At 39.2% G+C, this 17,434-nt stretch overlaps 1 protein-coding gene across 3 annotated transcripts in view; it reads right to left on the bottom strand.

The window, feature by feature from the left end:
* Positions 1 to 3,436, bottom strand: part of frmpd3 (FERM and PDZ domain containing 3) — a 93,833-nt gene extending 90,397 nt beyond the window's left edge. For all 3 annotated transcript variants that reach the window (XM_042212678.1, XM_014333302.2, XM_014333301.2), the window contains exon 1: positions 2,910 to 3,436. The gene's annotated coding sequence lies outside the window, so the exon portion shown is untranslated. The remainder of the gene's footprint in view (positions 1 to 2,909) is intronic.
* Between the last annotated feature and the right edge of the window lie 13,998 nt (positions 3,437 to 17,434).

A 17,434-nucleotide genomic window follows, 5' to 3' on the forward strand; every position in this document is an offset into this window, starting at 1 on the left:
AGATAGATAGATAGATAGATAGATAGATAGATAGATAGATAGATAGATAGATAGATAGATAGATAGATAGATAGATAGATAGATAGATATTTATTTACCACCCACCTGCAACATTGTTGCGGATCAAGCACACCACCCGTGGCAACAGTATTCCCAATGGCATCAGCCACCCCCAGCAGGGCAATGCACAAAAACTGCTCAGAAATGGCTTCTACATGATAACCTAGTCTGCAGACTCCCCACTTCCAATCTGATGAAGCATCAGCAGGATACAGGCTGGAACAAGTCCAGTCCACAGAGACCCCACAAGTTACCCACAGATGGCATACCCTCAGCATCTCGGTCGATGATGTCTCAACTGGTCAGAGCTATTTTGGTGAGTTTAGAGACCTAAACTTGCCCTGATGGTTGATATTGCAGCTGGATGTCAATAAAATCAATTCAGTGGTAGTGATCGGCACATCCCAACATAACAGGAAAGACAGGGATAGTTTATCTCAACAAGACTGTAATAGCTCCATATTTTTGATCTCTGGTATACCCGCTGTACCATGTCATTCATTTTTTAAACCACATTTGATTGCAATAAAAATATAAAACATCCCTACCCTTATCCTTTAATTCCACTCTACATTGTTGCTTTGAAGTCCTGCAGAGCTTTGAAAACTGGACAGAAATCATTGTGCCTGACAAGACTGTAGATAGGCATCACTGCTTAGATTTAAAATCAAAGCAGCTGGTGCAAGTGTGCCTATTCATGTGCATCTCTGGAGTGCCCACGTGTCTTGCAACAGAGCTATCCACTTGTGCTCAACTATCAGGGTAAAATGTTCATGAGACTGAAATAATGCATGTTGTTTCCACTCATTTAAATGCCCTCTACTGTAATTGGTGTAATCGGTAGGTTTTATCTAGTGCCAAGTCTGTTAACTGTGCTTTTATGTGCCTCTTCAGAACTGCCAGCCTGTGCCAGCTAGTACTCCTTACATGAAGCTGATTGGATTTTGAAAGCATGTCCAGGCTGTGTATTTGTCAGTGGTGGGCCTCTTACTCGGAATCTCTCAATGAGCCATATTATGAGAGGTTGATAAGTTTGTGCACTTGGGCAATGGCTGCATCGCAAGTTATGTTAATTTGCTGTAGTCGATAACCTTGGGGCTGTATTGCTTCCTCTAATGACTAAGCAGAACTTGGCAGATAAGATGACATAGCAGCTGCATCTGAAAGCGCAATGTACAACAAGATCATATAAAATATTACTGGGCTTTAATGTGGCTTTAAATCATGTTTTATAAATTCATAAAACATGTTTTTTCTGAAGTAAAATTTACCTGATAAACTGTGGTCTACACCAGTGTTTCTTGTTTACTGCCATACAATCAACCTACGCATATATTTTCCACAAAAGCACACCTAATCAACCTCAGAAATCCACTCTATCAAACCCCAGCCTAACCAGACTGAGTGAGCTGAGTGGCATTTAGATGGATGTTGCAGTATGGCTTTTAAAAACAACCTTTAAATCAGCCACCGTCCATTCTTAAACACGCCGCATAATGGAAAATATTGATATTTCTTGGCACATGTTGAATGTACTGCCTCTAGAATTAATCATGGCGTTGAAGCAAGTGTTCTCTCCACATCTGACTGGCTTCCCTCAATGCTCTCATTCTCTCTATTTGCTCCTTCCCACTGTCTCTATAGCCTGCCTAGTCAAATGATGAGATCAGAGATGCCTGGTCATCTAAGTAATGGATTTCTTTCTGTTGATTCCTCCTGGGTCCATGGCCCTGCGTTCAGTGATGTATGCTCCATGCAACGGTACCGGACAGCTCATCTCTTTCAGCCACAGGCACCTCTGCATAAGCACATTCACCCAGAGCCAATCTTTGAAATGCACTTTGAGGCTGTTGCTGCCCCCTGGTCTTTGATATACACACAAAAATAAAGGCATTGTAACCATTTTAAAGTCCTGTAATGAGTGTTAGAGGTGAGTTCAGGGGAAAGATCCTTCATTAGCAGAGGTTGTAAACTGACCTTTTTCCCTGGTCTGCAGGGGATGCCACCACCATTTCATCTTTCGTATTAATAGTTGTGATTGTTCAGTTTCACTTGCATCCTCTGTGTTAACCTCACACGGCTTCAACATGTGTTTGTTGCAGTTTCATTGCTCTTCCTGTGTTCATACCCAAACTTCTACCCTCATCTGTGCCATACTCGTACCCAGGGGCCAGTCCCGCTCTGCAAGTCGGCATCATTTCTTCAAAGTCCTATGTTGCATTTTTGCGTCATTTCTTCAACATGAGCACTTTCAGCTACTCTGCCACACTGTGAAATACAGCCTTTAGTTTAGACTGTAATTGAAAAACTGTCCAAATGTGGAGTGTGGGATGAATATATGAATTACAAATGAAGCAGTAGGAGAAAAAAAACAAACAAAGCAAAATGGTCCCCCCTCCCAGCCCCAAAGCAGCACAAGCCCACAGTATATGACAGTCATATAAATTATACGAAATGTCATGGACTTTCAATCACTTGTTCTGTTTTGCTTTTTCTTCCCCGTTCCTGCTACCTCTCTGTTGTTTCCTCTTCATTCCCACTGACATTCCTCAGATGGATATCAGACCATGTCCTCCAGGAGACATATTCCATTATTATGCTGCCACAGTGCTCATCCACAGACCCATCTCCCTTCTAATCAATGGCCATGCAGCACAGCAGGCACACACAAACAAAACAGATACAAACCTTTAGTAAATAACCAAACCAACAGTTGAGCACTGATGAGGATGAAAAAAAAAAAACAATGACATATTCTACATCTCAGACACATTGCCGATTCCTTCACATCTGCGTAGATCAATATAGATGGAAATCCAACAGAGTAGCCCCAGCTGTGCACCTCTTACCTGGTGTCTCTGTGGTGGTCCTCCTCTCAAGCTGTGCTTGTTGAAGACCCTCGCGTTACACAGCCATGCCCTCCTATATGGGCATACATCTGTGGGACAGATCAGAGCTCTGCTGTCTCTGTCGGCATGGAGAGGAGGAGGGAGCAAGGATCAGAGAGTCCTCCCAGCCGGCAGCCCCATCTAGCGCATCTCCTTGTGTCTCCCGCTCTCCCGGGTCATTCCAGCCAGCCCCTCAGCAACCGCAGAGCCAGGGAGCGAACGCGGGGGGATGGGAGGTGCTTAGAGGACTGAAACGGACATGGAACAGCGAGCAGAGCACCTCCTCCTCCTACATGTCTGACTGCAGCCAGTGGACATGCTGCAGCTGGAGTCTCTGTCCGGTTCCTGTTTGCTTCCAGTGCATGTGAGTGTGTGCGTTTCTGTGCATTTGCGCATCAGTGCCGGCTCCTGTCTGTGCTGTGTGTGGGGGGAAAAAAAGAGTCTGCCTACTGCCTCACTGTTAATGCTGCTGGTGGCACCGAGATGAGATGCTGAGGCAGTGTAAGAGAGAGGGAGAGAGAGAGAGAGAGAAGGAAGAGGTGCATGTGGGAACAGGGGAGGGACAATGGCAAAGGAGACTATTTGAAAGGTCCTCTTGCTCCGTCTATTAATATCAATCAATCAGAGATGCATGGCTGTGTTAATGACTCAATTGAACCTGCACGTGTGCGTGCGTGCACGCGTGTGTGTCTGTATGAGACGTGCAACAAAAGGGAAGAAAACAAAGGACAAATATATTTACATGAAATTAGGAGGTTACCTGTTTGTGTTCTGTGTAGCTTTCGTGTGTTTTTAGTGTGCCTAAAATTGCTTCCTGAGAAGTTTACAACCAGGCATCTACACACACAAAGGTACAGAGTAAATGCACATATATATTAAAATAAATGCACATAAAAAAAGGTACACCTAAATAGAAGCTCAGTATCTCTTCAGGCTATCACTATATCAACAAGCCCTAAGAACCTACAGCCTTAAAAGGCTACCTGCCTCCCCAATGCCCAGGGGAATGATATATCACAGCTCAACACTCTGGAGAGAAGAGGAGAGGTGAAGAGAGGGGAGGAATAAAAATAAAATCCCCTGCAGTGAGACACCCCTCCGAAAAGAACTAAAAGGCAGGTGGGCCGTTTGATTAGAGAGAGGAAAGGGAAGGAAGTGGAACGAAAATAAGACAGACAAGAGGTGAAATGTTGAGGCTCAATTTCACCCACAGTGTTCTGTTCTCTGAGCATGCTGTCTGCTATGCTTTGACTGCCTAAAGAATTAAAGAGTGAGGCAGTAGGAGATAAAATGAAGAAGAATGAAGATCTGGCGATAGGATGAAGGGCCTTTGAAATTGACAGTGAGAGACAGTAGCGGTTTTTGATACGGGCGACATGGGCGGCCTGCTCGGTGCTGAAGTCAAAGTAAACTGTATTGTCTGTATTGTCATCTCCGCTACATACAGTCCAGTTTAATATAGAGAGACGAGATGACGAGGCTCCAGTTATAGCAGTGCAAGTAAACAAACAATAAATATAAGATAAGTAAGAAAATAAATATACACTTTAGGACCAGGAGTAAAGGGATCAATAACAATTTAAATTTTATAATTTACAGTTTGCTGATTTAAAGTCTCACACGCAACCCATCGAAAGGGGAGGGAGACCCGCTGCTTTCAAATAGAGCACATTTCATTCATAATGGTGTAAATCCAAGCCCATTATCTATTCATGATTTGAATCCTGGGTTGTGCGAAAAATTCCAGAAATGCACCTTAGACAAAGTGAATCTGTGAACTAAGGTGTAGGTTTGTTAGGTCATGTTGTGGCGATCGTCGAGTTGGGGGATTTGTGTTCATACTGGAGTGTAAAATTAAAACCAAGATGGACAAGAAAAGTTCAAAGTCATCAGGTGCTCAGTTTAGAAAAAAGAGAAAAGAAGAGGAGGAGAAACGAGCAAAAGATACAGGAAAGCAGATGTGTCATTGGATAATGGCAGGTCATCCTGAAACAATCAGAATCAGAATCAAAATACTTTATTAATCCCTAAGGAAATAATGTGGATTACAGTTGCTCCAAAAAGAAATGGTAAAAATAGTAACAGTAACAGACTAAACTCCAAACAATACATTATGTTACAGATTTTAATATTAATTAGTCATTGTCAATTGTTGATTTGTCCTGTTCAGTTTGTATAACAAATTATGATGGCTGTTTGGTAGCCATTTGCATACAATGCATACTGTCTCTCTCTTCATATGTGTGTGTGTGTGTGGTGGTGGGGGGGGGGCAGAGGGAGTGTTCGCCCGGGGCGCCAAACAGGCTAGGACCGCCACTGGTGAGTGGCGCATGCATGGTCTTATATAAGTCATGCATGCGCTTATTTCCTCTGTAGTTATGCTTTTGTCTGTGGAAGACTCCCACACTTCCTCTCTTTTTGTCTGCCCTCATTAACTAAGCCATCATTTCGCTTGTTTTGGTGATGAGATCTGTTGACTGTAAAGACCTTATCACATCAATTCAGTGACTCTTTGTGCCCTATGGATGAAAGCATTGTGATGCAGGAGGAGATCACTCCCATCATAAAAGAACAGTTTCATCACAGGATAAGGGTGATCAGTCTGTCTAACTTTGTATTGATTTGCAGGGACTCTTTGCTCTAAAGGGAGACGTTTACCCAAACAATGCCAGAAAAATCCCCTGGCAACTAAACAGAGGCACCAAATCCCCTTACTGCAGGGGGACAAAGATAGAGCTCTTTCCTTTAATCTTTATTTTGTTCCCCACATATTTGCAGACAAGTAAACTTTGGAAGTGACTTACAGGCTTCAAAAGCTACGTATGCCCCTTTTTGTAAGAAAAAAACCTCCCAGGCCTTTTTGACTAATTGTTCACTATTCCCTAACATCTGGGCCAAAATGACTGCTGTTACTGTGGCCGTGCAGCTCTTAACATCGATTCATCTCTGCAGACCACATTATACCAATAGATGTGGTCTTGGCCTACATGTTCATTGGCAAATTGTAGTTTTGCACTAATGTTCTTTTTGGACAGCAAAGCCTTTTGCTGGCATTTCTCCATTGCAGGCCGAATTTTTGCAGTCTGTTAATGATTGCAGCCACGTACGCTTTAACAGTGGCAAGAGTTACCTGGAGAATAAATGTGAGGCTTATTGGTGATTTATGTATTTATTTATTTATTTATTTATTTGTTTGTTTGTTTGTTTGTTTGTTTGTTTGTTTTTGAGTAAAATGATCTGCTCTTGTGGTGAATTTGCTAGAAAAGCCAGTCCTGGGAAGATTTTCAAATACATTCTTGAAAAGAGTTTTCCTTACAGTGAAATGTTTGATTTCAGATCATTTGGAGGTTGGTTTAAATCAATTTGCCTCAAGCTTCCACAGCGGTACTCCGAAAGCCTTAGAAAACCTTTAAGACTGTGGCACGTTAATTCCACACACATCTGTGGCAAAGTAAAGATTAAATAAAACAGCTTACACCTTTTTGAGTCCAATCATGTGCACTTAATCAGATTTTAATTAATGATAACTGAGAATATTAGTAATACCTGAGAATTATTCACTCATCTGCCTGCACACACAGAGAGAGAGACACACACACACACACACACACACATATATATATGAATCTGATTGACATCACATTCTTAATCAATAGGGTTTAAAATGATGTCAGCCCACCCTTTGCAGCTATAATTCAACTCTTCTGGGGGGGATTTTCACAAAGTTTAGGAGTGTGATTATGGGAATTTTTGACCGTTCTTCAAGAAGCAGATTTGTGAGGTCAGACACTGATGTTGGACGAGAAGTCCTGGCTCACAGTCTGTGCTTTAATTCATCCCAAAAGTGTTTTATTGGGTTGAAGTCAGCATTCTGGGCAGGACCATCAAGCTTTTCCACACCAAACTCACTCACCCATAGCTTTATGGACCTTGCTTTGTGCACGTCCATACTGAAGATTTAAGAGTTCTTTTCACTTGAACTAAGGTGCTGAGCCCAACTCCTAAGAAAAAAAAACCCTCCACACCATAATCCCCCCTGCCCCAAACTGAACAGAACACCTGGCACAATGCAGTCACACAAGTACCGTTCTCCTGGAAACCACCATTGAATTGCCAGAAGGAAACACGTTGGAGAACATGTCTCTCTGCTCTAGAGTCCAGTATTTTGTATTTGTATAAGACAGAAGACCTGCAAAGTTGTAAATATGTTAACATCTGACTAGCTTTTTGTAAGAAAGGAAGTATTTCTATTCTTGGAACACTTTCTTGAGGGCTTTTAATATTACCTAGTCTTACTTTTGTAATAACTTAACAGGGCAGGAATGCATCAAAAACAATAAATTAAAAGCAATTATGTATTAAACACAGGTAATTAGAAAAGTACAGCTACAAACAGCAGCTCAGGGGAAAAATGTCACTACATGTGGAAATACAGTAAGGGAAAAAAGCTGGTAATGTTAAATTATAATGTTCAATGATACCATTTTAGTGTTCCAATAGATATTACGTTTATTAGTTAATATAGATAGACAGCAAATGGCATTTAATTAAGGAATATCTTCCTACATTATGAGTCAATCAAGACACCTTAAATATGACACATGCTTTAGTGATGAGGATTATACATGAATCAACCAGATTAGGAAAGGAAATCTGGGTGATTCGCATTTTGTCATGGTAAAAACAAAGTACTCTCTCTTTCAGTTCTAATGTTTAAAGTTGAAATCTTTCCTCTTTAGTTCTTTGATAACACACAGTGGCCAAAACTTCTGCTTTTACAGAGCTTGCTCACACTTACTGATGATCAATTAATCAAGTGCTTTTGATAATCAGCATCCCACTGCTACCTTCCCCCCTTAAAGCCTATGGAAACATCAAAAAACTTTACAATATAAAAAATCATTATATTGTACATTACTTGTTACATTTCACAAAAGTATTACATTATTTATTTATTTATTTCCCAGAAAAAGTAATTGGATAGCCGTAGAAATTCCCATCACGAAGGAAATACAAAAGTCTTTGCACTTTAGGTTCATGTTACTGACTTTGTGCTTGATATAGTAATGTGGCTCCAACAGTTGAATTTGTAGACCACGCTTCCACATTTGTTCTATTTCCTACACAAATTGAGGCCAGGCAATTGATGCTCTGGCACTCATGAAAAGAGAGATTAATTTTTTTTCTTTGTCTATTTACAAATTATACAGATAATAAAGGTAATACGATCAGTTGTCTTTACCTGACCTCCGTCTAACCCCATGTGCCAGATAGATATATAATCCAATTAGAAAACCTGACCAACAACAATTCCTAAAGGTTCATTTTATAACAATGGGAAGAAACTGAATAACAACAGTTAAATATTCCTTTACAATCTCCCCATTAATTTCAAAGCAAAGCTTAGGTAGCCTTCAGAAAATCCAGACCTGATCCTGCAGCGGAAAGTTCTGCGCTGATCTGGGGTCTGCTTTTGAAAGTAATTCCCAACGCTTGCTGGTGTTAATCTAACTTTGTAATCTGCTGCTAAATCAGGCTCTAAAAGTGAGCTGAGACAGCAACTGGGGCAATCTTGTGGAGAAGAATCAGCCACATGGAGTGTGTGCAGGGGTAATTATGCATGAGGATAACGGTTAGTACTGCTTTGGATGTTGGCAGAGGACTAACAGATGCTAAATCCCTGTCACACCTGCACTCCTGGCAGACCTCTGGATTACAGCTGAGCTTATATCTATACATTTCCTCACTGTGTCTGTGTCTCTGACACATATCCAGATGTGCTACGACAGTCCCACGAGTTTAGCTTAAATATCCATTTTGCATTAATGCTACATTTAAGGAGCAGTTGGAAGTGAAACAGAATAATCCGGTGGTGCAGAGTAGGATTATATAAGATTACAAACTTGATTCTAAGTTGTGAAGAAAACTCTTATACATTGGTTATCAGCATTACACTGTGAAAAGTCTCTAAAGTCTCTAATAAACCCTGAAGTCTGCAGTTAGCAAAGTCAGTCATTAATATAGGGTAATAGGCCTTACTTTCTAATAAGGCATCTGTACTGTGGTTATGGAGAGTCATTAATAAAGGCCGACGGATTTCTCACTTTCTAACTAGTCATGAGGAGTCAGCTGATATGTCAGATGCAATTATAACGTGTCTAATGAACCTTACAGAGCCCCTGAGCCCACTTTGCAACCGATTTATTTTTGAAACCCTTGCAATGAAAGCACCGTGGAGAATTTTTTTTTTAATGCTTTGTTTTTCTCAGCAGTAAAATTTGCCAAAATCTTGTGGTATCTTTGCTGCATACCACCACACACATGAAGCAGCTAAAAGGTATGACTGTCATGGTTCCTGAGTCCTTCGAGTTTTGTATCTTTTATGTGCATTTGTTTCATTATATTTCCCAGGTCTAGTTTCTTATTTAATCTGTTCATGATTTCAGTTTATTTCTTGTGTCACTTTGTATTCTTGCCTCTGTTATGTTCCCATGTCTGTCCTTGCCTCGCGTTTTCTCTATGTTTAGTCCTTTAGTCTCATGTGTAAAGTCAGTCTTGTGTTGGTTTACCCGTTGGTATGTAGTCCACGTTTGTTTTCCCCGTTTAGTTCGTTTATGGGTCTGCCATCTGTTATTTCTTGTGGTCATCGTCCCTCTGTGATTTCGTGTCTAGTTTTACTCCCAGCTGTGTGTCCCAGCTAATGTCTCTCCTCTCGTTATCCTGCTGTGTATACATCTTGAGTCTCCCCTTGTTCTTTGTTGTGTCATCTCTTATAGTTTCCTGGTTTTGTGGTCACGGCTTCCTGCACAGTTTATGTTCTACGTATTGTGAGTCCCAGCAATAAAGCAGATTTTTTGAGTTTACCTACCTGTTTCTGAACATTGGGGTGTTAAACCTGCCTTCTTGCACAGCACACACATTACAATGTTCTGGAGAAGTTAGATATTAAACTCTTTGGGGTCTTTGCACAGAGAATAAATGTCTGACAAAGACGTGTCTGTATTTTGGTAATCATTCAGAGCAGTTTATATTTATTATAGTTTAAACACAAAGAGCAATAAATTAGGCAGCAATTATCTATAAATGAAAATGGATTGTTAACAACATACATGCCATCTGCTCTCGCAAAATCTCAATTAATTCAATGAGTTGAAGACACAATTGTCCATCACCTTTTTGTTTTCCTGTTAAAATGAAATGCGAAAGTGAAATCTATCTTCTCTTTTTCTATGACTAGTGATGGTCTCTATAACTATCTGAAGGTTCATCAGTGCACTAAGGTATGATAATTTGGGACAGACTGAGTGCAGCTAACTCTAAAGAACAATTTGAGTTTAAAAACAGTCAAAGTAAAATTACATGTCTGTGAAAAGACTGGAGGAGGGGATGGAGCCATCACTCACTCTTTCATCGGCTGAATTTCCAGCTTAAACGAAGTAAGAAAACGTCCTTCTTGACAGGGGAGAACCTCGACTATCCTGACTGCTGTGAAACCTCTGACAGCCTTGTTCTTCTGTCATGTAGTCACAGCGTCTGCGAAGATTGTCTGATGAGCTGATGGAGTAGGAGACGAACACCTGAACGTCTACTTTTAAGAAAAGCTTTTCAAAGCAAAGGCCGCCTTTAAAGCAGGAATTGAAGCTTCTGGGCGAAGGCTTACCACAGTAAAGAGATCATAGAAGTGCAGTCTGACTTTTAGAAGCTCCAACTTTCTGTCTGGAGCACCAGCAGTAGACAGAAAAAAACAGACATTGACTACAAGTTCAAAGAGAGAAGCTCCAGAGTTCCCAGAAACCTTTTTTTGGATAATTTTGAGCTTTTTTCACAAAGTTAGATGGAAGTTTGTTTTAACAGTCAGCGCATCAGAGGAAGACCTCGGGGCTGTAGATATCTTATCCATTCCAGCAATTCTGAACCCAAACAGTGCAGGTCAGCATCTGAGTGTGCAGTGAAATTTCGTTAGTTAATTGCCAGCTATACTGTGAGAAATGGATGTAGGAAAATTCAGTTACAGCACTGACATAAATTAATACACACTCTAGGATGAAAGTGAAATATGGGCATCAATGCAATTCTGCAAATTTGGCTGATTATTTGTTTAGTATACAAACTAATCACAATGTCACAATGTAAGATTGTCATTTTTAATATTTGGTTGTAAGACCATGTTGACCAACTTTCTACCTCTCTCACAGTGTCTCTTAGGATTACTGTTATCAATCATGATTGGGCCAGGATAGCCCAAAAACACATTGTTTTCCCTGGCTATCCTGCATATGGAGAGGAGCATAGCTTCTGCATCTAAAATCCCAGAAACCAGTAAAGATTAAACATGCTATTCACTTTGTATTTGTTTATTCTGTTATCAGCAGGGGCTATTTAGATTTTCTTTCTCTTTTTTTGTAAATTGCTGTCCAGTGTGACTTTCCAATTACAGTTTGCATGAAAGCACACACACATCCAGATTTTTCTTTCATTTCATTCTTCAGTTATTTTCCCTAATGTCTGCCACAGTGTGGCTCAGGAATGACACATATTTGACAATTGCAGTAATATTTTCAAATTTTTTCACATTTCCTCGTTCCACTTCTTGCGTTGAATCTGTTCTGTTTTGGTTTGATGGTTTCCAGCAGGGCAAAAGCCCTTCTGCATATATCTTCCTTTTAATTCTTGTAACTTGCTCAAATATGAAAAGAAAAAAGTGCCGTTTGTAGAGAAAATGTTAAGTAATCTTTCATATTATTTCTCACAGGTTCCAGGCTGCGGATTACAAATTAGTTGTTTGTTTTCATGTCACACATCAGATGCATTCAGTCAGGGCAAGCAAAGCAAGTACTGCATGTCCAGTAAAATCTAAATACATAGACATCAGTTAAAAGAGAAGAAAGAAAAAAATTTCTTTGCATCTACAACAGTATTCTGTCAGAATGTTTCTCATGTTTGCATCCATTCCTTAATTTATTGTTACCCTGTTGCCACAGTTGGCTATTCTCTTTGGAAGCAGGCTTAAAAACACATGACTACTAACCAATGGAATCATCTGCTGATTTGATAGGCCGACCTATCCATTTCTGGATAAAGAGCTGGCATTAGCAATAATTAAAAAAAAAAAAAAAGCTCCTGTGATTTATCATCTTAACAGATAAGTTTTCTCTTGCTAACCATTTTGGTTAACATGTATGATACAGATAAGTTACAGTATAGTGTGAAATTTTTAATAACTTATTTAGCTTGGTAGTTTATCCCCTCCATTGGTAAGGAGTTCCTTGATCAACCTGCCATTTCCAGTTTAATAAAAAAATGTAAGTTCAACAGTTGCAAGTCCAACCAACATTTTCAGATTACTGTCTGCAAACAATCTCTTAGTTGATTAAATGCAGAAATAATTATATTTTACAGTTCCACGATCCATGAATCAGTGCAGAAAAGGCATTTAAACGAGACAATGAATACATAAATAATGAAAATAATGAAACGGCCTGTTTTCCTCTGTTCCAGTTTGTCTTGTTTAACAATTGAGGATGATTTGTTTCTTCTTGCCTTTCTGTTACCCCACCCCACTGTTATATATACAGAATTATGATGTTTAAGTGCAACGTTAAAATAAGTTAATTACAATCTTAGTGTAATAATTAGAGGCTAGTATAAAAACCTAGAAATATTTCCTGTGTATTACTAAATTATAGCTAATTATAATTTCTCTAGAGAGAGAATTATTATCAGATAAAAAGCGATTTAAGGCATGTATAAAAATAATCACTTTAAATTTGATTTAAATTTATGCATAATTGCAACCGAGGTTAAATTCCTGTGACAGTGAAGTACTACCATGAAACATTTCTCTGAGAGTTTTTATGTTACCTCTAAAAATTTTATTTTTTTATATTTATTTTGCTCTATACTGCTCTTGGCTTTGGAAAAACAGCACAACAATCATATTATGGTTATACACTTTTGCAGTGTTTAGCTGTAATAGAGAGTATGCATTGTCCATGACCCTTCAGCACCACTCCAAATAAATCAGATGCTTTTTCTTTTATGTTTCTGATTGGCACATCAGTTTGACAGTTCAACTCTATCTACTTTAAAAAACTGTTGCAACACCGAGGGCACAAAGTAGCACTACTGCTTTGCTTTCCCATGTGCATGCCTTAATCAAAACAAATGTTTGCACTGCTTCCTTCAGTATATAAGGAGCCAGTGATTTCTGGCAGTGGTAATGATTATCACACATAATACAACAAAACAAATAATATTGGTGTATGGTCCTTTAAACAACCACTGCTATACAGTTACCACTTTGCACAAAAAAGTTATATTAATATATTATTATTTTCAACTATAATTAGATGTTGCAGTCACTTCAAATAGATAAATAAATATACAGCTTTTTTTTAAATGTATCTGTTCACCGTGTGTACGTATAATTGTTTAATTTAGTTTAAACTGTTTAAGTTATCTAATTACGCTGAGATAACATGGCATGCTTCTTGTGGTAATGGGTTCATTATTTAGTTATCACAAGGAGACAAAAGGTTGTTTCCACTGCATTTATAAGAGAGCTGAAGTGCCAAGACAGCAGGGTGTGAACTGCAGGGGAGCCAAAGGAAAGCTCCTCTCCTCTTAATAAGACATGAGCTCTCCTTCTTATGGGGTCTTTTGTGGTCTTTCGAATGACTGACAACATGCATTTCTTTATGCCTTAATTCCTCTCGGTCATGCATATAAGTAGGCTGTTATTGGTGTGTGATTCATGCATGAGAATGATTTTCAACTTACTCACTTAAAGGTACCAACATGAGCTCTATTGTTTTTTCTTTCTCATCTTTCGTTCTCACCTAAAGCAGAGAAAACAGAGTGGTACTTATTTTGAAACTGAAGCATGAGCTAATCTGATCTCTTTCCTTATCAGTGTTACTTATATTCCTATTAATGGGAGCAATGATAAATATGAACTGAATTGAGTGAATAGAGTGGTTTAGAAATCATATATCTGTCCATTTTGGCACATAGTCAGGTTGTCTAAAGGTGAAGTATAGTCTCGCTTGCTTGCTTCGACAGATGACAACAGAAGCAACTGATTTAATTAACCAATATCTATAATAAATATAATACCAAATGATGGATGGATGGATGGATGGATGGATGGATGGATGGATGGATGGATGGATGGACAAACTGCAGATCAGTCGAAGTCTAAATGGAAGGATTTGGATTGTGTTATTCTATTGGAGATAACATAAAGTTCAATCCTCATCCTTTAAAAAGAACACTAGTCCCACCACAACTTCACAGCCACTTTAGTGATCCTGCTTGATAACTCTATCGGTAAAAAGATAAGGGGACCGAGTTGTCTTCAGGGCTACCAAGTTCTCTGTAATTATGGCGTGATCTTAAAAAAACAAGTCAGTTTCTCATGATAAATGATCCCATTATCTCAAAACATCTGCCTTTTGTTTTCTTGAGATAATGACATAATTTAACCGATGAGAAAACAACCTTTTTTTTTTTTATCTTGAGATAACAAAATAATTAACTCCCAATCTTGAGGTAATGACGCCATTTAAAAATAATAGTAATGAAAAAAATAATAATAGTAATTTCAATCAGGGCCTGTCTGTTTCCATACATATCTATTTGCTTTATGATTGCCTGGCTACATAATTTTATTTTTAATGAAGCAACCATACAAGAAATGAACCATTTGATTTGATTTGATTGTCTCCCAACAGACGAAATGTGTAATATTTTCACACTATTTCGCCATGTAAACAGATGCTGAAAAAAAAAGTCATTGCTTGTGGTATGGCAGGAATACAGAATGACACACGCACACATCAACACGGATTCACAAAAACCCAGAATAACATACCCCAAGTTCTGTTAGCGGTGACCTTGCTGGAAAGACTTCGGCATCGGCGAAGGTGCTGATTGCGATCGTAACGTTTTCAAGTCTTTGATCTCAACAAAATGAAGGCTTAACAGTTCATTAACCCTTTGATCTCATCTGATCCATGTGATCTACAAAGCTGTATAGCCCACACATGCAGTAGATGCTGCACACACATGCCCCGCTGCAAGATAATGGCTCCATCATCTCGATCATCGGTCAAATTTGCACTTCAGGTTTGTGAACACAGATGTCGATCTGCCCCATCATTTTCAGGGGTCATGTGTTACACAGCCTGGTGTTCATTGCATCTATTGGATTTATGAGTGGCTGAGCAATCAAAACAGAATGAGAAGTAAGACTGTTAATATCCACATTGACCTTAGGCTGACCTGACATGATGGCCAGCTGTACAGTCTAATGACATATTGACTGTTTACTGTGTAATTTGAGGCCTGATGAAAAAACATACAGACTCGAGAGGGAAAAAAACAAAGAAAAAGCAAACACTCAGATTTTCTAATAGAGATGTTAAGTAGGGATTTGTAAAGTAAATGTTAAACATGAAGAATTCTTCTCACTTCCTATACAGCTGTCTCTATTATTGTAGGGTCTTTACCATACAATGCAAACCACATTGAGGGGACTGTTGTTGTGACTTGGAGCTATATGATTTATAGCTATAATATTCAGACTCTTACATTTTCCACTAATGATAAATAATAGGCTGGTGCTTTCATTCTCCAGGACTTTTTAAGTATTTAATCTAAAAGTCTATTTTTATTTAGAAGGTATGTTTTATGACAAAAGTCGGTTAATTGCTGCATACTGAATTCAATTCAATCCAGGTCTTAAAACATGTCTATTTTCATCTTGGATGGAAGGTTAAAACATGTGTACATTTTTATTTCATGTCCCAAATGCAAAAAAAAGACACATATTTAATTTCTGTATTTTCTTCCCACTGATGATAATCTTGTTCTTATGTGGCAAGTGTTGCAAGTTACATTATGTTGTTTTTACCTTGAATTTACCACCTGAACACACAATGCTTTCATTTGCACATGGCAACTGGGCAGTTTAGTTCAATAACCAAAAGCTCTAAACTGGGCTTTCTCACAACAGGCCTCTATGAGATTTTGGCCATCATCTCACTTGGTATTTGTTACCAACTTTATCCTCTATAATTTGTGCAAAGGCATATAAAGAACCTTAAAAGAAGAAATAATTTGTGTTGTTTCAAAGCCTGGTTGTCCCCATTGAGTTTTGTCCAAAGCTTTCCCTACCAAATCCCAACTGTCAGAAAGAACAATGATGCTATGTTTTGTGCGCTTGTGTGTTTTTGTTTTAGGTTAAGCCAATTGTGCTGCACTAAAGCGATAAAAGCATGCCACCGAGGGCCTCTGTCCTTTAAAAGGAAGAAGTCAGTCCTTGTTGTCCAAGTTAAAAGACTGTACAGGGTAGTTCTTTGAATAGGTCTTTGCCCAGACATATCAAGGTCTTGACTGTTACTGTCATGGGAGTGAGTCTAAAAATAGCCTCAGGGACTTCCGCCAGCATATTAGACAGAGAGACACAAAACAGGCTTGTTAGTACATAACCTTGGGCTCCTGGGATCCTGGGTCCCAGATCAATTTGTGGTTCTTTTTTAACCTACACAAAACAATTTTACACCTCTTTCCTTTTCTGAGAACAACAGGAGGTCTGTTTATTACTGATTACAACTGGCACTCTTGCAGAGCTGAATTCAATCTTGCACACTGCAGCCTGCCAAATACTGCGGTCCAACTCCCAAGTCATCACGCACTGACACTTGGTTAGGCAGCCATCGCATTTGAACTCACTAATGCATAATTATCCAGGATGCAGAAGAGTCTGATAGTGTCCAATAGAAGTCCCTTGATGTCTGTCTGTGATATCTACAAATGTTCTTTGTTTCCTGTTGCAGAACCACCTTTCATCATCCATGAGATGATGCAGGTGTTAGCGTGTATTTTACAGTAGTACCTGGTTTTAGTACCTGGTACCATTAAAACCGTGGCGAGTTGGATGTGTCACAACTTTGCCAAGGTCTGGAAGAAGACCCACTTGTCACCCTCAGAGGAAAGTGGTCTTGATGTCTAAAAACAACCCAGGAACCTCCAAAGGCTCAAATCGGCCATGAACTGGAAATTGCTGGAGTGTATGTAAACTTCTGAACACAACTACTGATCATCAAAGATTTTGCATTGAGGAACACACACACACACACACACACACATACACCCTGGGACCGAGTTAGCTGGGCAAATACTGGCTGCACTACCTGTGAATGACTCTACACTAGTCTGATTCAGAAGCCTGTTTATCAGCACAGTCTGAACCCTAAAAGAGAATGATCCGTCAGCCACAATGTGCTAACAAAGACAGATTGCTTTCTTGCCATTTGTTTTATTGTACTGCATAAAAAATGTATCTCATTGTATATGGGAAGACTCTGTTTGTTTATTTTAGCTGTGATAATTAGGGTGTCTCATTACAAGGAACCCATTAATTCGTTTTCTGAAGACTGCTGCATACATCAGGTGTAAATGAGATAAGAAAGTGAAGACAAAGC

Source organism: Haplochromis burtoni, unplaced genomic scaffold (assembly GCF_018398535.1).
Source record: "Haplochromis burtoni strain Fernald_Lab_line unplaced genomic scaffold, NCSU_Asbu1 Contig_10, whole genome shotgun sequence".
NCBI lineage: Eukaryota > Metazoa > Chordata > Actinopteri > Cichliformes > Cichlidae > Haplochromis > Haplochromis burtoni.